At 32.4% G+C, this 26,670-nt stretch overlaps 2 pseudogenes; both read left to right on the top strand.

Moving 5' to 3' along the window:
- The first annotated feature begins 11,871 nt into the window (after positions 1–11,871).
- Positions 11,872–12,580, top strand: LOC120180747 (annotated as a pseudogene).
- Positions 12,581–12,724: 144 nt separating this feature from the next.
- On the top strand, positions 12,725–24,772 carry LOC120180746 (annotated as a pseudogene).
- The last annotated feature ends 1,898 nt before the right edge of the window (positions 24,773–26,670 follow it).

Genomic DNA, 26,670 nt, shown 5'->3' with positions numbered 1-26,670 from the left:
TTCACATCTTAATTTGAGGATAATTAATGTAATTAATACAATTTTTTACCTTAATTCACTCATATTTAATCCTTAATAAAATAATAATAATAATTAATCCAAGCTCCTTTAGATGACATGATTTTTCTCAAATTCTTTTAAAATATGTTATTATTATTTAATATTTAATAATTTATACAACTTTCTATTTTTTAAAATTTTAAATCTTAATATCTTAACATATTTTTAACACTTGTAATATAAATGACATGATATATAAAAATAAAATAATACATTATATTACAATATTAAAATTAAAATAGGTAAAGTTGAACTTAATTTGTGTTTTTAGTGTTAAAATGATACTATACTCGTATTTCAAACGAATTTTTTTGGAATATAATTTTTAAGCCCTGTTATTTTCATATAATTTAGCGTTTGTGGAATGTAGTGGGATCCAAGCGTAGACTTTTGGCACTTGGGCCCCTACTACCGAGTACCGTGCCTATAAGTAATGTCGGCTTGCTGCGCGCCTGAGCCATTGCTTTCAAAGCATGATAGAAAACAAGTATTTTATAATTAAATTTAAATACAAATACTTTATATTAATATTTTGAAGTAGATATAAATACAAAAAAAATTACAATAATAAATATAATCATAAGCAATATGTCGGATGACTATAACAACTAGAATGAAAATATATTTTTCTTAGCCTATAGGTAGGAACCGTTAAATTATATATTTACATATTTATAATCATATACTATCATCTTTAAGATTATTCAATATCTGTAGCCAAATCTTTAGAATTTTAAGTAATTTATGATTACTAATTTTATTTATTATTAAACACATTTTTCTTTTTTGAATGAGAGATTTCGAAAGATAATTTTAAAATTATTGTTAAATTTGAAGTTTATAAGAAAATTTTTGATAGTTGAACTTTTATATAAAAAAAAGTAACTAAATTTATAAATAAAGTATGATTTAACATTTAGAATTATGAAAGATAATTATTTTTATGAGATGCAATCTTTTTTTGTAATCTGTGTAATTTTTTAGATTTTATATTTCATGGATAGATTTTGTAAGATGTTGAGAGAGTGTTTCGGGACATTAAATTTTAAGATACATTAATTTGTGTAATTCTATTATTATTTCTACCATTCGTAAGAAAAAAAAAGATCAAATTATATTAAATCTCATATTTTATAAGTGACTTTTTGTGTTAATCTCGTTTTATTATTATTATAAAATAATAAACTATAATGATAATGTTTTTATAAAGAAGATATATGAAGAAGAGATTTGGTTGGTTGTTGTGTTTGACCCAAGTGTCACCGTCTATCTATCTTGTGAAGAAGTGTTGTATATAATTTCTTGGACGGTACAGACCAAAAATAAAGCAATAGAATGTACAAATACCTATTTAATTATTCAAATCACTGCACTGTGCATGCAATTTAAGACCCTCCTGCAACCTCGACACTTGCTTCTTCTTTTTTTCTGTATTGTATTCAACATATTTTTATCTTGGCTGATGGTGTCATTTCACCCACTCCAATCTCATTTCATTTCGTGACATTACAAGTTCCTAAACTACATGGACTTTATCAACTTTTGAGCATCTCTGTTCTGAGCTACACTATGGAAAGATTTTATCCATTTTTATTTGATTTTTCAACTTTAATACAAGTAGAATTTTTTATTTTTATTTTTTTACCACAGTTGAGTTTTTAAGTTTTACAGTTTTGGGAACAACTTTAGATAATTGAAACATATAATTCATGTGTAAAAGCAACAGAGTTTCTTAAAAAACTAGTATTAGCCCAACAAATTATACAACGGTTTTAGAATCAAAGAAAGATCACACCCTACAATCAGCAAACAGGGGACAAAACACACCATAAAAAGCATAGTTTAAACATTCGCGAGGGGTAGAAAATAGGGCAAAGTACAGAAATTGTCCCTCCACTATAGGATATTACTTTGTTGAGTAACTCGACTATTAAAAGTTACAAAATGATCTCCTGACTATAGAAATTTGCTTTTAAGTCTCACGACTATTAAAAGTTACAAAATGATCACTTGACTATTCATTATGTTCCAAACTCGTCCTTTTCTGTTAAAAAATTAACGGTTGTCTGAGCTGGACGTTAACCTGCTGATTGGGATATGATAGTCGTATGAGATTATGATATCAAAATTTTTCATATCTCAGTCAGCGGATTAACATTCAACTCAGATTGTCGTCACTTTTTAACGAAAGGACAAGTTTGTAACATAATGGATAGTCGAGTGACTATTTTATAACTTTTAATAGTCGAGAGACTCAAAAAAGTAATATCCTATAATCGGGGGACCATTTGTATACTTTAACCTAGAAAATAATTACATCAAATATGAAAGGAATTTTTAAGGTAAATTACACTAGTAGTTATTGAACTTTTAGGATAATTTTAGGAACTTGTACTATAATCACTATTATCTTGTTATCGACTATTATCTAGGTAAAATAAATGTTTATTCTACAAATCCCTTTCGTATTTTCAAATCATTTGTAGATTGAAACCTTTTATCTTGTAGCTTTGAGGGTTACTAATATCAATCTCAGTGTTATTGGTGTCTGGGATGAAGAAAGTCATAACCGATTTCATTTCTAAGGGTCTAGCTTACCAATTATTACTCCATGAATTGGAATGATTCATCATCTCGACTCAATAGGAAATGAATTCAAAAAGGTTAAAAAGGAAATATTTAATTTGGGATAGTGGGTTTTGTCATTGCCTAAATTGGAAATGTGGAGTGGAGGGACATACACTCACAGCTTTACATCATCATCTAAACTGTACGGACACCTCTTCATTGGCTTCCTGCTATGGAGTCTTCGTTGTCATGGTTATAATTTTGCAAAAGGTAGAGACCCACATATTTTTGTATTTTAATTTGGTCATTCAATTATATATATATATATATATATTGATAAAATCAATATTTAAAGTTATCTTTTATTTATATTTTGGACATTTTTAGTTAATTTTGACCTTTGTAATCACCATTTTTACCTCTCCATTCCAGCATCTCCACGTTGCATTTCCAGCAATTTCCAGCAGCTGCAGCAGCCCCTCCACGCAGCATTTCCAGTAGCTTCCAGCGACAGCTGCCCCTCCACATTGAAGCTATAGGTGAGTCACCACCATAGTTTGGTGACTCACCGAACTCCCCCTTATTACCCGGTCCATGGAGAGCTTTGTGGTGGCTATAAAAGACACCACCGAGCCTACAAAGAGAAGAGGGGAATCGATAGAGAGAGCAAGAGAAGGAAGCTAGAGAAAATACCCAACAAACAAGCACCAAAACAGAAAGAGAAGATCGTGAAGAAACTTACCGGAGCAGGGAACCCGAACGTCGCCGGAAACCACCGGATTTCGAAGGTATTATTGTAGATATATTAAGATTAAATGCTCTTTAGGTTAAAATAATCTCAAATTCGGGTTTAGGAAAAATAAAAAGAAATTTTAGTGTAAAAAAATATTTCCGACCACCGCGGGTGGTGGCCGGCGGGGGCTGCCGGCGTTGGAGCAAGTCGACCAACCGATGACCGGATCACCTCCGGTGAGAGAGGATTAGAGAGAAGTTAGAGAGAATTGTCATCTCTCTTTAAGAGAGAGATTGAAAAAATGAAAAATGAGGGAAAATGGATCATTTGGGACAATTAAAGGGTATTTAAACCCTCACCAAAACTACGTAGTTTTGGTGAGGGATGTTTGTGTAATTTCTAATTTAGGTAAACCATTTACGTAGTCCTCTTGAGTTCTGTAAATTTACAATTTGGTCACTGAAATCAAATCCTAAACTTCTAATTCGGTCTTATAATTTTATTTACTTTATAATTTAGTACATGATATGCTTATATATATTTTAAGGTAAAATAACTTATTTAACCATTGTAGTTTTAATAATTATTATTCTAATCATCGATTAATAAAGGGATATTTACACTATTATTAAATATATTTTTATATTTCGAGTTAGGTTCATTAATTTAGATATCATTTTCTTTTGGTCATTTTTTATATTTTTATCATTTATATGTTTAAATTAGTATTTTATTTATTTATTTATTCATATTTTTATTATTTATATTTTTATTCACTAATATTTATATGAAATGCAATATTATAAATTTTTAATTCGATTAGATAACAATGTTTACTTATTTTTAAATATTAAGAAAGGGCAGTCTTAAAACAACTCGATGTCAATTTTCTGATATTTTAAATAAATAAACATCTTACTTTTATAAATTATATATTAATCTATTTTTTATTATTTTTTTAGAAAAATGTTTTTATATTTATTTATTTTTAATATCGAAGAAAAGAGCTGTCTTAAGGCACCTAGAAGTCCTTTTCTGATATTTCTTAATAAATAAATATTTTATTTATATAAATTAATAAATTTACTTAAAATTATAGTAATAAATTTAAATTAAATATATTTTTAATTTTTAATTTTTAATTTTTAATAATAGAGACAATTTATAATTAAAAAGTACCAATTTTGGGCGTTGTAGGGGTGCTAATCCTTCCCTAAACGTAACCGACCACGAATCCCTTTTTATTATTAAAAAGAACGAATTTTTGGTTAAAACGCAGATCAGTTTATCTTTTAATTGATGTTTTCTTAAAAACTCTTTTAAAAGATATTTTTAGGTATTCGACCTACCTGACCCAAAAGGCCGATGGCGACTCCCAAATTATTTTCAAAACCATTTATTCACATCACTTTTCCCGTCAAGTTAAATTTTTCGTGCCCGGACGAAAACCGGTTACGACAGCTTGGCGACTCCGCTGGGGAGTTAGTCAAACTTTAAAATCAATTGTAAATTGTCTCTATCAGTTAGAAATTAAAAATTCATATATTTAATTTTTAATTCTTTTCTTTCAAATTTTTTATTACTTATTATTTTTTTTATATATTATTTTTTTTTATTATATTCAAGAATTAATTATTTTATTTGTTTGTTAGAGGTTTTAACATTTCTCCTCACACACAACACTTGCATAACATAAAGCTCTATAATTGAGTTTGTCCCTTTTAAGTGGGAGTGAAAGCGACGTCTTCGTGAGAATTTATTCTCCGTGTCAGACCTAGCAAATAACTTTTGGGGTTCATATGCTCTATGTCTTCGTGAGAATTTATTCTCCGTGTTAGTCATAGAGAAATGTATCCCCTCGAATTGAACTCGATCCGTTTAAGTCTGTAATGGACTAGGATTGAGGGTTGACAGCCCAAGAGGGCATCAACAAGGACAGTTCGAGTACCTTTACTCCTAGAACTAAAAACCTGCATATAATAAACCCTAGAAACTCTCCTGATCTGAAACCATTGTAAGTAAGTATACACAAAGGAGAAATAAGTTTTAGCTTTTAATTTATTTTATTTCCTTTTTCCTGAATAAATGCATGCGAACTAGAAATCTTGCGGTTAGGTTAAATTTTCCAAACAAAGCATGGAACTAGAAAGCATAAGGTTAAGATTTATACATTGATAAATAGATTTTTTTTAGTTGGTACTAACTATTCTATTTGTTTTCATGCATATTACATTGCTCTAATATGTTCATATTGATTTCTTTTGTTTGCATTACATGATCATGGCATAACCAAAAGGTGTTGGCTTGAAAGATTGTTCATCATATTGGAAAGAAATCGGAAATGTACAAAAAGTTTTATGATCAAACAAAATATGATACGACCAAGGAAAGACATCCTGAAGAAACTACGAGGATCGAGGGAAGTTCTGCACACAGAGAACCGGTTATATTAATACCAAAAGTAATCCATAAAGATTCTGCCAGATTGATACCAAAAGCAGTCTATGGTAAGAGTATCAGTCGGGACATTCAGAGTAGTGGAGATTTTTATGAAGCTCAAGCATGTTATTTGAAGGACTTGAACGACCAAGATGAGAAATTGAGCACAGAAATGAAAACCATGCATGAAGATTTTCAGAAGATCAGTCAAACCTTTCAAAATGCTGGCCTAGGAAGTACCCCAGAAGAATGGATAGCAGGGGTCACCAAGCTGAAAAAGAACTGCAACATATATGAAGATCTTGTTCAAGAACTTCTTGGACAGAAAAGATCTCTTACAAGGGAAAATGAGCAACTCCGAGAAGTGACACAGAAAATGAAAGAGAATGTCATGGAAGAGGTTGCAGTCCAGACAAGCAATATGTCCCTTAAGTTGATAAACTAATTTGGCTTTGGAGAAGTTAGGAATGAAATATATCCCTATATGTAAAGTTTTGTTTGATGTACCGAAACTTTTGCGTTCAATGAAATCTGTTCTAAGATGATCACTCTTGAGTAACACCTTTTCGTACATGCATTTGTATTTTGCATTTGTACATTTTTACGTTTGTATTTACATTTACATTTTTAAATTTACATCATGCATTAAAACATATTTAATTAAATAATAATGTTTATTTATTTTCAATATCAAAGAAAAGGGCAGTCTTAATATAACTGGATGTCCTATTCTGGTATTTTAAATAATTTACATTTACATTTTTACATTTGCATATTTACATTTGGCATCTTTGCATTTGTATTGCACAATTTGTATTCTTATTATTACATTCACATATTTACATTTGCATTTGGCATCTTTGCATTTTTTATGTCATAATACATTAAAACATTCATTCATTAAAATAAGGATTTCAAATGAAGTGATCTTGGTTTTTCCTTGAAGCAAGAACACTCAGCACGACACAAGAAAAATGTCTAAAGAAACTGAGGATAGGCTAGCCAAATTTGAGATAGAGCAGAAAGAAATACAAGAGGAATTAAGGAGCAAATTGGCACAAATTGAAGCTAATATCACAAATTCTCATATCGATCTACTGAACAATATGAAAGAAATGATTGAGAAGCACCGGACAGCTGGAAAGAGTTTTTTTGAAAACCCCACAAATTCTTTGTGCGTTACACCTGTTCATATTTCTGAGTTCACCTCTGTACCCCAGGAAATTCAATCACCGATTTACTTCGCTGTTAAGAACTCACCATATCAAGCTGGAGCATCATTCCCCACTGATTGTCCTACTACTTCTGAGTTAAAGCCTGATGAATTTTGTATTAGTAATGAGGTCCTTGACCTAAACAAATCAGTTGAGAAGGAAAAATTTATTCAACGACTGGAAAATATAGAAGAGGTGATAAAATCTATAGAGACAGTTGAGTCATTTTATGGGTTTGATGCCAAAGAACTAAGTTTGGTCCCTGGCCTGGTTATTCCACCAAAGTTCAAGGTTCCAGATTTTGAGAAGTATAATGGGACCACATGCCCTTCATATCATATCACTATGTATTGTCGTCGTATGGCTGGCTATGTAGAGAATGAAAAGTTGTTGATCCACTGTTTCCAAGACAGTTTATCTGGGTCTGCATCCAGATGGTATAATCAGCTAAAACGTACTCAAATACGTTCTTGGAGGGATTTAGCTCAAGTTTTTTTGGGTCATTACAAACACATGACTGATATGGCCCATGATCGAACAATGTTGCAAAGCATGAATATGAAGTGCAATGAAAGCTTTCGACAATATTCACAACGATGGAAAGACGTTGCTTCTCAAGTACATCCACCATTGACTGAAAAAGAGTTCACTACTTTGTTCATCAGCACATTAAAATTTCCTTATGTTAATCACATGATAGGGGTTGTCCCTAATAATTTCTCTGACATCATCATAAGTGGAGAAATCATCGAAATGGCTATCAAGAATGGCAAGATAAGGCTCTGACAATACTAAAGTCAAGAAAGAAGCTGGGGTTAATACAATGAGGTCTTATTCAGTTAAACATGGTGCCAAACCTTATAGAGTGATCAAGAAAAAAGAATGTGCAGGGATTTCAATTTCCTCCCTTCCACTGTTCGAGTGAAAAATTACATCCAAAAATGCTCTCAGCCAGATCAATTACTCCACAACTGGATCAATCACAATGGCCTCCAAATGAGAATTGGACCTATAAGGAAGTTCCTTGGATAAATCAGACTAGAATTCCAAATTGTTCAGCTAAGGTTCCTGGTAACCTTAAGGGAAATTTCCAAGACCCTTTAGAGCAAGCAATTCAAAAATGCAAGATAAAAGAAGGGGTTAAGGTTCAATGTTCAGAAACATTGTTGCAACAGAAACTAATATAACCAAATCCTACGAAGAATATCAGGCACAAGAAAATGGGAAAAGAAATCAAAAGGCTCCCATGGATGTAATTCGAGATTGGCCTATAGGTCTAAGAAAGAATGAGGCAGATATAACCCAGAAGACACCTCAGATGCCTATATCAGATTTTCCGAAAACCAGTAAGGCAAGGGGAAACTTAAGGAGTCTGGTTAATACTACCCCAGTTATAGATGAAATGAGCATTCAGAACCCCCTCAATAACATGAGAGCATTCATTCGTTCAGAACGATCAAAGAAAGTGATAGCCTCGCGAGCAAAAAAAAAACTCTAAAGGTGTTTCAAGAATCTATCTCAGACCTGTACCCTTATTTTGTTAAAGGTCAATACATTACACCAAGATTGGTGAAGGTGTCACCAAGGCCTTATGCTCATTGCTATGATCAAAATAGCTTCTGTAATTTTTCACTTGGGAGTATCTGGACATTCAACAGGGAATTGTTGGTCACTGTTAAAGGAAATAGAGACGCTCGTCGATAAGGGAGTCTTGACACAAGAAACGATCAAGAAATGGGGAGCAAATAAGGATAAAAATCCTGGGCCAAGTACATACCCAACAATAGAGGAGTGATGAGTCATGATAAATAAATAAGTGGAAGTGTTATCTACCACTATAGTACTTTTCTATTTTCAGCATCTTGTTTGAACTTGTTTTTTTTGTTTCTTTCTCCGCCATTTGTGCAAAAAAAATAAATTGTGTTGCTTTTATGGTTATGAGCAAAGAATCAAGTTTTAATCTTGAGATTATTGAGTATCAAGTAGATTAAATATTCTTTTAAATTTGCAAGAGTTATAGATCTATTGGCAAGTGATAAAATTATATCTTCCATATCCCATCCAACACCAATTACTCGACCTTTACCAAAACCAAATCCTGACACTACATTTATCTGAGACTCTGAAGAAATGTCTCTACCTGTTTTTGAGACACAAACTCTAGATGTTTACCTTCTCGGGTAGAGTCGATTGATTGATGATACTACCTTCCACCATATACATGACTTTAAGAGTCACACATTTATCCTTCCAAACACAAAACCATCATAAACCAAAAGACCTCAAAAGAACCAAACTTTCAATTATCCGTGAATTTTACTGCAAGAAGAGACGAGATGACGCATCATGGACCAACTCATTGATGATAATTTCGAGTGATTAGGGCATACTCTTAGTAACAATAGAGTCTATCATATTCTCATTCATGAAATTCAACATATTAGCCTTAAAGAGATCCTCATATATTTTATTTACTATGACTAAATTTGGTATTCTACTCATCCAAATTAATCTCTACTCTTTTAACTTCTGCACTAAGTTTTAAGAGTTTTTATCTTGTCATAGTATTTGAATAGTGAGCATAGTAATGAACAATGCACCAGGTAGGTTTCTATGAAAGAGAGGTGGTGCACTAGGCACGCTTAAGTACCAAGTCTTCATAGAACCAATCCTATACATGCACTTTCATACTATTTTCCAATAAATCATTTGTGAATTTTCTCTTTGTTTAAATAAGATCTTTTTGAAGAATTATGCTCGATACTTTTACTCATAATAGTATCTTATTATGCATATATATTTTTGGGCTTGCACTACTACCTTATCCTTAGTAGCACTACCTTAGTCTTTGCTAGTGGTTTTATCTCATTTCATAGTATTCACTGAGTTTTAAAGACTATCTTAAGGCTTATGCAATCTAATTGATGTATTTAAAAAAAACATGAATTAACAGATAACAAGTCTAAATAATCTGACCTCGCATGTAGAGTCATAATTTCCAAATAAACTTATTCATCCTCACCATGCATGCTACTTAAGCCTTTGCATCATCATTTTTAATCAGCATGATCCCAAAATCCATCGTGACAATCTCTTCATCTGAACCATCATTTTTTTAAAATCTTCTGAAGTCAAATGAAAAATATACATGGTTAGTCACGAAATTAATTTACTAACAATAATTTGATTGTGACAAGATCATTATCTTTAGGATTTTGATTTCTTATCTTCAGTAGATTGTGAAAATCAAACCCGAATTTAACAACTATTTGGTTTGAAGAATCTTCTCGTTCAACATCATCATCTTCATGATTCTCTAAAATTGCAACCATCATGTTGTCTTTATAAATTTCTCAAAGGAAATTATTAGTATGATAAAATAATTGATATTTATTTTCAACTTAATATTCAGAAATTGAATAACCTTACCCGATATGAAAATAAATAGTTACTCTTCTCCACATATCAACTATCATACATACAAATTTTAAAACTTTTTGTCATTCGATCGTTTCTAATGTTATGAATAACATATCCCAAAATATTTATGAGCTTTTAATAAATATTTTCCATAACCATTTGGCCTTTTACAATTAAAAATATTGTTCAACCTTAATACCATAATTAGCATTAAAAATTATCTTAATTATGATTATAAATCCGTTGAATATTAATTCATCTCAACGTCAATTCTTTTATAATCCATAAGTAATACCATTTCAAACATTAAGACAATTTAATAACATTTGGTTTTAACCCATATCATGCGGTTTTTTTTTAAAAAAAATTGCAAAGAATTACTCCCTGTTTTATAGCCTTCACACTATATTCCATGTTTACTTGTTTTTGCACCATGGAATAAACAGTACTGAAGTAGCTATCTTAACTTTCGAAAAATAGCTATATATATTTCGTAGTGATATATTATCTTGTTAAATCGTGTTGCATTTTTTATTTCTAGTAACAAGATAGATCAAACCTGAACTCGGATTAAAGATCCTTGTAACGATGATCAATCATGACAAGTATTCTTTCAACAGCAGTAAATGCGTTTCTAAATTGTTGGTAAAATAGACTGCTGCAAAACGAGACGTTAGCACTGACTGGAAAATATTAAATAAAATAATCAATCAGAATGATAACCGTGTCGTGGTAATCCACTACCTTAGAAACGAATTCGCCCCGATGTGTGTAATCGCTGCAGTAGGCGGACCGTTCCCCCGAGGTTAACATGGCTATCCAAGAATTCGTACACCCAAAAACTGGAGTGAACTTTGGTGGTATTGCTCTTCTCTCAACTCAAACAACACTCACTATAGAGGAGTGTTTCAAAGCAAATGTTTTGATTGGGATATTCAAAATGAATGCAATTGCTCTCTATTTATAGGCTAAATAGTGAGGGCAAAATGGTCATTTCCAACACTAGTGGAATAACCTAATTAGCATGTTTCCAATATTCAATTGAGCATTAACATTACATAATTTGAGCATATACTAGTGGAATAACCTAACTAGCATATTTCCAATATTCAATTCTCAATTGAGCATTATCAACAATGCATTACGTGTATGTACAGCTCATGCATATCTGAGTATAGAGAAGTTCTAGAAGCTAAGCTGTTATAAGGTTGTTAGTTAGTTACAGGAGGTTGTTGTAGTGTTGTATAAAACCATAAGGTTGCATACTGTAAATTCATTCAAGCTATTCAATCAAGAAAGTATTCTCTTGTTTCTTTTTGTGAATTTCTACAGTGTTCCAATATGGTATCAATCGTCATAAGTTCCTGGAGCCTCCTGTTTTCTTGATGCGTAACTCAGGGCGTTCTTGTTAGTTCATCATGCTTGTTGGCGTAGAAGATGGTCAAGCTCATGGAGAACGTAGTCTCCACCATCCCCGTCCCCGATGAACTCACTGTCGAGGAGAAGAACCTCTTTTTCATCGCTTACAAGAGTGTGATCGGTGCTCACCGTGCCTCCTGGCGGATCATCTCCTCCATTCAGCAGGAGGAAGGACGCAGCAACACCGACCACGTCTCCGTCATCCATGAGTACAAGGCCAAGATCGAGGCCAAATTGTACGAGATTTGCACTGGAATCTTGAAGCTCCTCGAAGAGAAGCTCGTTCCGGCCTCTAGGACCAGTGATTCCAAGGTATTTTACCTGAAGATGAAGGGAAATTACTATAGGTACTTGGCTGAGTTCAAGACTGGCGATGACCAAAAAGTGGCTGTCGAGAACACGCTCACTTCCTTTAAATATGCTCAGGACATTGCGACTGCTGAGCTGGCCCCAACTCATCCCATCCGATTAGGATTGACTTTGAATTTTTTTTGTCTTCTACTATAAGATCTTGAACTCTCCCGATCGTGCTTGCACTCTTGTGAAACAGGCTTTTGATGAAGCCATTGCAGAGCTGGATACGCTTGGAGAATAGTCATATAAGGACAACACTCTCATAATGCAACTGCTAAGGGATAATCTTACTCTCTGGACTTCGGATGTGCAGGACCAGTTGATGAGCCGTAGCAGGCGTGTTAAACTGGCACTGGTTCTATTCTTCATCTGAAGGAGTTCGTGGTTTACTACATCAACTGTTTTTTTTTCAATTTGGTAAAGCAAAATGGTTATAATTAATTGGGGGTGAATTTGTAATAAGTATGATAATATAGGCCTTTAGAAAAAAAAATGTCAAGTAATCTTGTATAAGAGGATGAAGAAGAAAGAAACGAAGGTGAATAAGAACGAAAAGAGCATCGACACCTTCGATTCAAGTGAACGAAATGAAGCATCGACACTTTCGATTTAAGTGAATGGAAGAAAGCATCGGCACTTTCGATTCAAGTCGAACGGAAGGAATCATCGACACTTTCGATTCAAGTGTTCATCATTTCATTAAGAAGATTGAAAAATCAGGGAGAATGTTGAGAGTATGATACAACTTGCGTGTGAAAGAAAAGTGTGTGTGTGGGATATCTGTTTTGAGGTCTTTGATTCGGTGGAGACACTTTTAATTGTGGGATATCTGTACTTTTAGAGTTAAATGATAACTTACCCATGGTCTACTTCTTCATCAGATTTATCAACCTAAGAAAGAAGAGATTCAAATAGTTATAAAGAAAAATGTGGAAGATCATACCAAAGAAAATGAAAAGGCAGCATATCGTCTACTTTATAGCCGGCTGGTTAGTTCCCTATCCTGAAGCTGTTTGTAATATCCTCAATACCGGGTTAGTGACTAAATTGTAAAGTCTTATAATTTGGTGATTTAAAATAGAATGATTGAATAGTATACAGATTTATTTGTAAATTATTGTATGGAATTGAATTGAAAGGAATAAGGAATAGAAGGACAAAGAGGTTATTTACAAGGAAATAAGAAAAGAAGGGTTATATATGTATCCACGTGGGTTGAAGAGGGGAGAACACAAAGGCTTCCAGAGTTATTTTCTTATTCTTTCTTCCTTGTACGTGTAAAGTAAAACAAAGGTGAGTTTTCTGATTATTGAGTTTCTTGTTAAATTTAAGATTGAGTTTTGATTATTAGATTATAACTAAGCTTAAGGAAAGCTTAGGTTATCTTAAAATCAAAGGATGATGGAGTTAAAAGAGATTAAAGATTAGAGGTTCTTGAATGAAATCTTAGAATAGAGTTCATATCTAGAATTAGAAGTTAAATTTAACTTGTCATCAATCTAGTTAAGACATATTAAGTGTTAGAAGTGGAATTAAATCATGTTGCAAAGTTGGTATAATTCTTGGATTTCACAAGAAGGATAGGATTCTAAGGTTTAAGATGAAATAAATGTAACACCCCCAACCCGTATCCGACCCGGATACGAGTCCGAAGTGTCACATTGACTTTTTAAACATTCATTCGTATAAAATAGTGGTTAATTTAAAAACTTTGTTAACATTTAAATTATTTCAAAACGTTTACAACAGATATCAGAGTTCATACCATTTATATCTTTAGACTACATGCCAACTACACTCGGTAAACAGTACCTACATTTTTCTGATCTGACATTTGGTAAGGAAAACTGACCTGTCTTGCTCCACATTACTCTTTACTCTTCTTGAAACCTACGCGTGAAACAATCACACGCTAAGTCGAAGACTTAGTGAGGCATAACAACTTACAATGCACTTCATAACATATATCAATACATGCATGTTCTGTTCTATCATGTTATACCAATTCCATGCATTCTTCGTATCATATAAAATCATATCAGATTAATTACAGTAAATACATACAGACCCATAATTCATCATTAACAGTTTATCATGTAATCACATACTTTTATTGTTAACCTTTTCAATCAAACACTATACACACACAACATCATATGGTTCACGTAACACATTTCAAACCACTTATAACCCCATCGTATACATATCACATTCAGTATGCTTGTTTAATCACTTTATTAGCCCATGTACACTAGTGAGAACTTAAGGTATGTGAGTACATTGAGGTTGTGCACACATATACTGTCACCACAGCTCGATCAATGTCCCGAAGGACCAGTCCATAGATTCCGAAGAACCTAGGTAATCAGTCCATATGTCCCGAAGGACATAGGTAAACAGTCCATATGTTCCGAAGAACATAGGTAAACAGTCCATATGTTCCGAAGAACATAGGTAAACAGTCCATATGTTCCGAAGAACATAGGTAACCCTCGACCCTTGGCATGCCAACTATACCCCTAGCTCTCATATCACATAACATGGGCATTATCATTTATAACAGTTCACATTACTTATTCATATTCTTTCTCTTATAACCACATATCTTTTCTTTTCAGTCACGTATCACATGTACGTGTAAACATATATCTAATATCATATGTTGCATGCAATCACATAGATCTTATCTCATAACATATACTTGTAGTCACATAGCTTCTTTTCATATTCTCATAGGATCACATATATCATGTCATTCATATACGTATAATCATATATTCATGCATTCTAACAGAGGAAATAGACTTGTCGCAAGTCTTGTTTCCATTTAGCACCATAAACTAATTAATATGCACTCACCTGGCCTCACTAGTCAATTCCAATCTCTTATCTTTCCCCTTGATCGATCTTACTTGCCAAACGTTCCGGAATTCTTTATGCGTAGAATCTACATAAATGTACATTTCGAGGTAATCATTAGATACCTACACCTTGTAATTGAATACTAGCAACTTAAACGAACTTATTAAACCAATATTAACATTTTTCTTTAGGGGGAATCGGTTCCCTACCATGGGGGTATCGATTCCCTCAAGACATTCTGGAATTCTGTCGTTTGAAGGGGTATCGGTTCCCCTTGAATGGGTACCGATTCCCCTTGCCCAGAAATCATATTTTCAACCCGAAAATTACTTCATTTCCACTCAAACCCTTCATATATCATCCCCTTTTCATTCTTAACTCTAGTATACATACTTAAACCAATCTATATTCATTTATTTCATCTTAAACCTCAAAATCCTATCTTCCATATGAGATTCAAAAATCATACCAAATTTTCAATGTGTTCTAATTCCAATTCTAACACTCCAAATCTCTTAATTTAACCATTGACAAGTCAAATTTAACTTCAAATTCTACTTATCAATTCCTTTCCAAAATTTCATATAAAAACTCCAAATCTTTAATCTCTCTTAACCTCTCCATCATTTGTTTTTAAGATGATTTAAGCTTTCCTTAAGCTTAGTTATCATCTAATAATCAAAACCCAACCTTAAAATCAACAATTCATTTACAAACAAGAACTTACCTTTTGAAGCTAGCCCCACGTGAAGAAGAGAAGGCAAGAAGAAGAAAGCTTCCAGATAGCTCTCTTCCCACGTGTATATAATTCCTTAAATGATCAAATGACCATTTTACCCTTTATTTCCTTTAACAATTACAAAATAACCTTCATCATATGCATCTAATAATCATAGAGCTATTTCATTCTTCTATTTTAGTCATCAAATTATGAAACTTTACAATTTGATCACTAACCCGGTATTGAGGATGTTACAAATCTCCCCTCCTTATAAGAAAATTCGTCCTCGAATTTTCACTGCACATCTTAATAGGAACATATCTTCTAATGTTCTTATGTTGCTTCCCTGACTTATTCTTTCTTGTCATCATCAGAAACTTACTTTTCAATCCCTTAGTTTTTCGACTATCTTTTTCGTTTATACCTTCATCTTCTGTTGTTTATCATATAAGCAATAACCAGTAATACCAATCCATTGTTGTCTTTTCTCTCATTCGATTATGCATTTTTCCTTTGATCTTTCTAAAATTCCATATAATGTCACTCATCACGTTGACAATAACATTCATCTCATCACTCTATATCAAAACTGTCCTCTGTACTTCCATATTTATCGTATCTGATTCTTTTAAATCAATCCCTTTCATTTCTTATACTTGTATTTTCCTTCCTGAAGGTTCCATGCAAATACTTATCTCTGTTTCTACATCATAGCTATCTGCTCAGAATATACAATTATATTCAAATTCATATCATAATCAATTAACTCCACTATATCTTTCCTCCAATCTTATAACTCTAGCACCTTTACTCTGACAGCTAGATAATAACTTTGGTTCAGTCTAGGGCACAAGCCCTCTTATACCAATCATATACATTCTTTCCAATCTAAATTATCTTAACATTCGCTTACTCAACTTATCAATTTCACCTCTATTCTCATACATCCTGAAATTTCTTTTACTCAAACTCAACATTCTGACTTCCTGTGTCCTATAATCTGATCATCGATATACATATTCTCAAACTCTTCTTATCAATCCTCAGCTTTACTTAAATATACAAATTCTTACTTCCTTTTCCTTTACTATACCACATTACTATGATCCAAATATGCAACTGTATCCAGATCCATTACGGATTTGGTTCTCATATCCTGACAATATCTTATAATCTTATAATTCCAGTACATTCCCATCGCATATTCTCGTTAGCTAACGCTAACTTTTCCGTCTTAACTGCAAACCCTTATCATATAAACGCTCTTGCTTATACACAATGTTATTCCTTCATTTTGAACTTATAAGCTCTGACTTATACATCTTATACACTTGTCACTGATGCACTTATCCTTAAGTTCTTCTATACGTACTCATCACGTCCTTAGATCTTTTTAACATTCTTATGGTGACACCCGTTCACCATATTCTATCTTATCCACATAATAACTCTATATCGTTTTTCCGATTTCAAACGATGAAAACTTTCTATCATTATTCAGATATGATTTCAGCTTTCTGAAATCAACTTTTGATCTTACTAGGCATTTCCTGAGGTGTACGCTCTTCATCCTGCCTGGCCAGGGCAAGTGAATAGCTATCACAATCAGGAATATCACCTTTCACTTACTTTGAAATTATTACGATCGGATTTCTACTGTATTAAACTATTCTTATTCTATTAGCAAGACAACATACTCCTTACACAATCAGATCAGAAATTTTTCAATCTATGTTGGCATGTACACCTTTTATGACACTTTGAACTTCGGTTTATGCCGAGAATCGGCTAAACCTTGGCTCTGATACCATTAAATGTAACACCCCCAACCCGTATCCGACCCGGATACGAGTCCGAAGTGTCACATTGACTTTTTAAACATTCATTCGTATAAAATAGTGGTTAATTTAAAAACTTTGTTAACATTTAAATTATTTCAAAACGTTTACAACAGATATCAGAGTTCATACCATTTATATCTTTAGACTACATGCCAACTACACTCGGTAAACAGTACCTACATTTTTCTGATCTGACATTTGGTAAGGAAAACTGACCTGTCTTGCTCCACATTACTCTTTACTCTTCTTGAAACCTACGCGTGAAACAATCACACGCTAAGTCGAAGACTTAGTGAGGCATAACAACTTACAATGCACTTCATAACATATATCAATACATGCATGTTCTGTTCTATCATGTTATACCAATTCCATGCATTCTTCGTATCATATAAAATCATATCAGATTAATTACAGTAAATACATACAGACCCATAATTCATCATTAACAGTTTATCATGTAATCACATACTTTTATTGTTAACCTTTTCAATCAAACACTATACACACACAACATCATATGGTTCACGTAACACATTTCAAACCACTTATAACCCCATCGTATACATATCACATTCAGTATGCTTGTTTAATCACTTTATTAGCCCATGTACACTAGTGAGAACTTAAGGTATGTGAGTACATTGAGGTTGTGCACACATATACTGTCACCACAGCTCGATCAATGTCCCGAAGGACCAGTCCATAGATTCCGAAGAACCTAGGTAATCAGTCCATATGTCCCGAAGGACATAGGTAAACAGTCCATATGTTCCGAAGAACATAGGTAAACAGTCCATATGTTCCGAAGAACATAGGTAAACAGTCCATATGTTCCGAAGAACATAGGTAACCCTCGACCCTTGGCATGCCAACTATACCCCTAGCTCTCATATCACATAACATGGGCATTATCATTTATAACAGTTCACATTACTTATTCATATTCTTTCTCTTATAACCACATATCTTTTCTTTTCAGTCACGTATCACATGTACGTGTAAACATATATCTAATATCATATGTTGCATGCAATCACATAGATCTTATCTCATAACATATACTTGTAGTCACATAGCTTCTTTTCATATTCTCATAGGATCACATATATCATGTCATTCATATACGTATAATCATATATTCATGCATTCTAACAGAGGAAATAGACTTGTCGCAAGTCTTGTTTCCATTTAGCACCATAAACTAATTAATATGCACTCACCTGGCCTCACTAGTCAATTCCAATCTCTTATCTTTCCCCTTGATCGATCTTACTTGCCAAACGTTCCGGAATTCTTTATGCGTAGAATCTACATAAATGTACATTTCGAGGTAATCATTAGATACCTACACCTTGTAATTGAATACTAGCAACTTAAACGAACTTATTAAACCAATATTAACATTTTTCTTTAGGGGGAATCGGTTCCCTACCATGGGGGTATCGATTCCCTCAAGACATTCTGGAATTCTGTCGTTTGAAGGGGTATCGGTTCCCCTTGAATGGGTACCGATTCCCCTTGCCCAGAAATCATATTTTCAACCCGAAAATTACTTCATTTCCACTCAAACCCTTCATATATCATCCCCTTTTCATTCTTAACTCTAGTATACATACTTAAACCAATCTATATTCATTTATTTCATCTTAAACCTCAAAATCCTATCTTCCATATGAGATTCAAAAATCATACCAAATTTTCAATGTGTTCTAATTCCAATTCTAACACTCCAAATCTCTTAATTTAACCATTGACAAGTCAAATTTAACTTCAAATTCTACTTATCAATTCCTTTCCAAAATTTCATATAAAAACTCCAAATCTTTAATCTCTCTTAACCTCTCCATCATTTGTTTTTAAGATGATTTAAGCTTTCCTTAAGCTTAGTTATCATCTAATAATCAAAACCCAACCTTAAAATCAACAATTCATTTACAAACAAAGAACTTACCTTTTGAAGCTAGCCCCACGTGAAGAAGAGAAGGCAAGAAGAAGAAAGCTTCCAGATAGCTCTCTTCCCACGTGTATATAATTCCTTAAATGATCAAATGACCATTTTACCCTTTATTTCCTTTAACAATTACAAAATAACCTTCATCATATGCATCTAATAATCATAGAGCTATTTCATTCTTCTATTTTAGTCATCAAATTATGAAACTTTACAATTTGATCACTAACCCGGTATTGAGGATGTTACAATAAATGAGTATAGATTGGCTTAAGTATGTGTACTGGAGTTAAGAATATAAAAGGGGATGAAACATGAAAGATTTAAGCTGAAATGGATAAGTTTTTGGGTTCAAGAAATGAATTCTGGGCAGAGTGCATCGGTGCACATTCAACGTGTACCGATGCATCAAGAGAAAATCCCAAAATTTATTGAAGGTGCATCGATGCACATGGAGTGTATCGATGCACTCATTTAAAATAAATGAACATCGAATGCCATTAGTGCATCGATGCACCTGCTTAAAATACAAACATAGAATAGGATTTATGCACCGATGCATGGGTAGTGCATCGTTGCACCCGTCAAGATATGCATCGATACATGGTGTACTGCATCGATGCATACCTTCAGTAAGAGATGGAAATAGCTTTCTTTTAGCCTATAGATTAATAGTTTGGAATATATCAATTCGTATGCTGATAAGTATCAATGTATTACTATGTAGATTTAGAGCGTAATCTTATTCTAGAACAATCGAAGGATTAGAATCGAATCAAAGCAAGGCTAAGGTGAGTGCATTTTATAGTTAAAGTATATGGAGACAATACTTGTGATAAGTCTATCTCTGATAGTTGAATTAATGATTCCATACCCATGTATATGCAGATATATACTATTGTAATAGTGATTGCATACATAATTCATTATAAGTTCATATGACATTGAATGAGCGAATATCATTGCTAGAGAATATAATCCAGGTATGTGAAATAATGGAAAAGATTATGGGTTTATATGAAAAGTGATGAAAGAGATATGAAATGAGAAATGTATTCATATTAAAGCTCATTTTATATGATACGAGAGCTATAGGTATAGTTGACATGCCAAGAGTCGAGGGTATATTAGTCATTCGGGACGTATCCAGTGGTCCTTCGGGACGTATCCAGTGGTCCTTCGGGACGTATCCAGTGGTCCTTCGGGACAAATACTGAACAAATGTTCAGTGCCCCATGAGGGAATTTATTGAGCTGTGGTGACAACATCAGTGCACAACCTCAATGTACTTAAATACCTCTGTTCTCAATAATGTACATGGGCAATTGAAATATAAATTAAGGTGAAAGTGATACAAGAAGATAAGTTTCATATGTACATGACATGATTATATCGGTTATAGTGAAATATATACATGCATATTGAAATGTCATGATCAAATGGTAAGAATGCATATTCATGAATCTATAGCTACATGTTTATTTATTGCCTCACTAAGTCTATGACTTAGCGTGTAAGTGATTTACACGTAGGTACCAGGAAACAAGAAGAGTAATACTAGAAGTGGCAAGAATAGCATCACTACTAAAAGATCATATCAGAAGTAATTGGCAAAGTATGTATTTTGGGTTGTGTATAGAGTGTTGGCATGTAATAAGTTGTTAATTATGAATGCTCTGATCAATTTTGTATTTCGTGATCTGTTTTATGTAAATTAACATATTTTGTTTTAATGAAAGTTTAAAATTTCCCTGTAATTCTTTAAGTGACAAAGTTTGAAAAGTCAATGTGACACCTCGGACTCATATTCAGGTCGGATACAGGTTAGGGGTGTTATACTTTTAATCTAGTAATTATTTTTTCAAGTTTAATTGTCGGACACTTCTATCCCCCTACTCCTGAATGCACATGAATACACAAGAAATGACCCGTCGACAATATGCATTTGTGTTTTCTTTTTAAAGGGTTTGGGAGGAACAAGGTTAAGGTGTGAGGGACTGAAACGTTGGACCTTGCCTTCTGAGGGTAGGCTAACAACAACTGAACTGACCATACGTTGTTAAACAATGGTGTTTTTTAAGTGGGACTTGTTTAACTTATAAAAGATGCTAGAAGTGATAATTAATTTAACTTGTTATTGATGAAAAATTATCTTTTTCAAAAGTTTGTTGGAGCTTGAAAAGAGTAATTGCATTTATGTCGGCCTTTTTCTGGAACTAGTGTATTATTTGTATTGCATTTTGTAGGTGTAGAGTAGATCTATCAATGTTGAAAAGTTTCGTGCCCGTTCGACCAAAGATGACCCAATTGAATTGCACACTCTTGTGACAAAAGATGAACTTGTTGCTGAGGTATAGTCATGTTGTTAATTGATAGTAATAGTTTGTCTCGCATCTTTACGATAGACAGTCTCCTTATGCTATATGCATGGTTGTTCAAACTGGACCGGCTTGTTGAACCGGTGGTATAAAACTAGAAATTCAAGCGAATCATTATGAATCTTTAACTAGAACCAAAAAAATCGATTGTTCAACCATTGAATCAGGGTTTTTTTATTCTTCTATCTATTATTGTTGAACTGTTGGTGTAGACACACATTTTCATCTGACTTTATTATAGAACATTTATATGTTAATTTATACTATATAGTTAATGTGTTATTATTTATGGTATATAGTGTATATGTATAATATATACATACTATGTTATATACTATAATTATATAACATATATTATATTATTTATACATATTAATTTATTTTTTCATTCATTTACAGAATCAGGCTCAAAGCCCAAATACAAATCCTACATATTCAAACCCAGCAGCCCAAGTACAAGTGGAGCCCCACAGACCCGGATCCAATCTAGACCTGACCCGAGATCTAGGCCTAGCGACATCCCAACCCGAACCGGTCTATCACGTGTGCAACCCTAGGAGAGTTAGGGTTTCTCTCATTTTGTCCCAGCCGCCAGCAGTATCCACCGTTGGATCAAGATTAGTCCAAAAGTCCACAGAAGATCTCGACTAGGGTTTTACCCTTTTCTCAGCGTCGTACAGCAAGGGATCCGGTAGAAATACACATAAGCATACGATAGAAATACAAGGAAATCAGAGCAAAAGTTATGACCTTTTCGAAAGCAAATACAAAATAAAAAAGGTATTTTTTTCGTTCTTACCTTCTTCGGGTTGCTTGTGGCTTTAGTGGTATTTGTTTTCCTTTTTGACTCGAAAAAGCCCTCGGAAAAGGGTTACGTCGATGAACGGGGATGGTGTTTCGAGAAATTCCATCTCAGATCTAGCCTTCCCCAAGGCGATTTAAAAAAAAAACTAATTTGGTTTTTGAAAAGAGGAAGGAAAGATCTTTCGGAAAGTGTAAAAAAAATTTGGCCACCGCCGATGAACGACGGCCTGCGAGGCGGTGGCCGACCGGATTCTGGGTTTGGTGGTCGTGTTCTTCGTTTTCACGAAGAACACTAAGAACAGTTGAGAGAATTTTTTTTAGCTATTGATCGGTTTTGAAGCAAATGATAAATGAAAATGTGTTTCTGAAAAAGTGGGATTTATAGTGACCCGCCAAATCGACCCATGACCCGTTAAGCCGACCAGATCCCTTAGGGGATCCGTGTGTTTTACTGAAAAAGTGGGCTAATTACATTTTCGGTCCCTCGATTTCTTTTAAGAATTCATTTTCCCCCCTAAACTATTTTTTTACCCCGAATTGCTTTGAAATTTACCACCCAATTTGTTTTTCTTATAATTTAGTCATTTTCTAAATTCAATTTTTTTATTTTATTTCTTTAATATTACATTTTATTATATATATATATTATTTTTATTTTATTTTATTTTAATTTTTTTAATTTTTTTGGGTTTTTGTTTTGTTTTGTTTTGTTTTATTTTTTTTTGTATTTTAAATTCATTATTTTATTTCGATTTATTTTATGTTTTAGGGGGTTTTATTTGTTTTATTTACTTTATTACTTCTTTTCTTTTCCTGTTTTAGCATCAACATTTTATTATTATTATTATTTATTTTCTTTTTTATTTAATTATTTCTTTAGGGTTTTTATGTTTTTATTTTATTTCTTTATTTTTCTGTTTAATCTTGCAATTAGTGTTTTACTTTTATAATTTGATAGACTTTTTTTTTTCCTTACATTAGTTTTATTTGCTATGTGTTTTAATATGAACCCTTTGTTTTCATTTCTATTATTTCCTCATCATGTGTATTTTTACTTAAAACATTATAATTTCACCTTTATTCTTTTTTTTTTGGATTCAACATGTTTCTCTACCATCTAACGTTTTTTGACTTTTTAAGGGCATGTTTTTTTTAAATCGATCGGAGGTAAGTGATTTGGATCAAACTTTACTTTTTAATTTAACTTACAATTTTCTCAATTAAGACAACTGAAAATTAATTAGTACCGAAAGGGCAGTTCAAGGGTGCTAACCCTTCCTTGACTGTAACCAACTCCCGAATCCGACATATTTTTGGTAAGATACAGATCAGGTAAGATATCGAGGTATATGATCAACCCATTTATTCTTAAAATAAATGATTGGTGGCGACTCTAACCATTTTATTCAAGTCGAAGCCCAATTCCGGGCCCATTCGAAAGACGGCTGCGACAATTGGTATAAGAGGTTGAAACGGGACCGGTGGTCTGACCGTTTGACCATCAGTCCGATTCTTACAACATTGGTTATATGATATGGTATCCAGACTCTGTTCTTTTAAAGTATTTGTGTTCGACACAAACATTCGACATACATTTGGATGTGTGTGGAGTTTGATCTTCGAAATATATGAGAGAAAAAAAGTTGCATAATTCCATGCAGTGAAGAAATATTTACATTCCACACTCAGTTCTAAGTCCGAGTTAGATATTGATGGAGATGTGAATTTCGGTTAATGAACTTAATCATAAACGTTTTAAGATCTGAATTTGGGACATTATATTTTTGTTATTTACATGTACGCACTCCATTGTCGATTAATCTCCTCCTTACCGTTTCAGGTCGCAAGACGGCTATGCATTAAAATCGAACCTGAAAACCTGCACCTTCCAACACCTTTGGAGACATTTGGAATGTTTGATGTGCAATTGCGGATGCCGAAATCCATACCGCTCCCGGAAGGTTGGTTTAATTGGACGCTTAAAGTTAAGATCAGAGGAAAATAAAGCAGAGAACAGTTATCGGAGCTTGACTGAGAAAGAAAGTTTTCAAGCTTTGGCTATGCCTGAGAAATTGCAGAGGAACCCAATGTCTTGTTTTTTAATTATCTTTGAAAATGGGATTATAGGTCTTTGCTGTCTAATAATGCTATATATCCATACCGACTCTTTGTTTGAACAAAAGAAAAGATAACAAATTCAATTTTATCTCTGCAATATTAGACACGCAATTAACTAAAGCTTTATACCAAAAGATAATAATTATTGTAGTATTTTTAAAATATAAATATTAAATTTTTATGATAAATAATATTATTTATTATATTTATAATTATAATAAATAATATTTAAAAATCACTAAGTAATAAAACTATTTTATATACAAATTATTCAAATATTGAATAATATTTTTAAAATAATCTATTTTCTAAACAGTAATGAAATGAAACAAATAAATCATAAATTTATCAATTTCCAACTAAACAATGTGCTGTAAACGTGAGTAATACAAACAGTAGAACTGAATTTAAAGAGTGAATTATTTATATTTAGGAAGTGGTTGGAGTGGATAGTTGTTATTTAATAATAATTTTATTATTATTATTCTTCTTATAAAAGAGTTAGTCCTTTTACTATTCTTATAAAAAAAAGTTAATCCCTCTCCAACATACAATCGATAGTTTTATTTTTTTATTTTTAAAAAACTTTTTGCCCAAGAGAATAATTTAAGTGAGTTTCATTTCTTCACATTCGGTATACAAAGTTAGAAAGATTGTATTAACTTTGGTAACAATGTCCACTTTCGAAACTGCAAAAATCTAAATAAAATTATTTTAAACCAGGTGTTCTATAATTAAATAGGGCTCGTATATTATAAACCGTTTTTAATATAATATTTAAAATAAAAATAAATTTATTATTTTTATATTTTTTAAATAAATTTAATATTTTTCATACTTATTTTTATAATTTTATAATTTATATTATAAAAAAATATAGTTTAGATGCTCTTATATTTTATAATTAGCATAAGTTCGATTCTTCATGTGAATGATTTTATTACTTTGTTTTTTATCATTAATAATAGTATAAAATAAATAAAGTTTGTTGCAATATTTAACCAATTGATGAATTTGACTACAAATACATAGTCACCTCCTGATTGGATAAAAAATTAATTCAATTAAAATAAAATAAATTTATAAAATAAAACTCCAATCAGGTGTTGACATGTGTCACAATCATATGTTGACATGTATCATCTCTTGATTGAAGGGTTAATTTATTAAATTAAATTAAAATTAGAGTCAAATTGATTGAATATACAAGTATTGAGGATCAAATATGTAATTATATCAATTTTGTTAACTGTCACATCAACACTTTCATTAAATGTTATCGATAGGTGGTCATTCAAGTATTTTACCCTTTTTCTATATCACATTTTTTAAAAATTCCTAATAACTATCTATACACACTTTACTTTATCTTTATGGTACGTTTTTCTCTGTCTTTTGACATGTTTTTAGTCATTTGATTATTTTTAAATTAATTTACTCGTGGTTGGATTTAACAACGCTTCAATTGATCCATTTATTTATTATCCTATTGATTTTCACTACTTTGAACTTTTGGATTAGAATTTTTTTTAATTAAACCTTGGATAATTTAGATATGTGGTTTGCGTTCACAAATAATTTTTTCACATAGCTCGACTCTAATGTATGACTGTTAATGGTATTTCAATAGTTTATTCTCTTGTTGTGGTTTACTTGTCGATACAATCCGATCTATTTATATCTATATTTTGTTTGAGTTTTTTGAACGAGTTTTTAGCATTTTTATTGTATAGTCCTTATGGTCTCAAGTGACTAGTTTATTATGACACTTGTTATAGGAGTATG

This window comes from Hibiscus syriacus, unplaced genomic scaffold (assembly GCF_006381635.1).
Source record: "Hibiscus syriacus cultivar Baekdansim isolate YM2019G1 unplaced genomic scaffold, ASM638163v2 tig00112501_pilon, whole genome shotgun sequence".
NCBI lineage: Eukaryota > Viridiplantae > Streptophyta > Magnoliopsida > Malvales > Malvaceae > Hibiscus > Hibiscus syriacus.
Note: the sequence above shows the minus strand (reverse complement) of the source record. Positions and strands in the feature narration are given on the sequence as shown.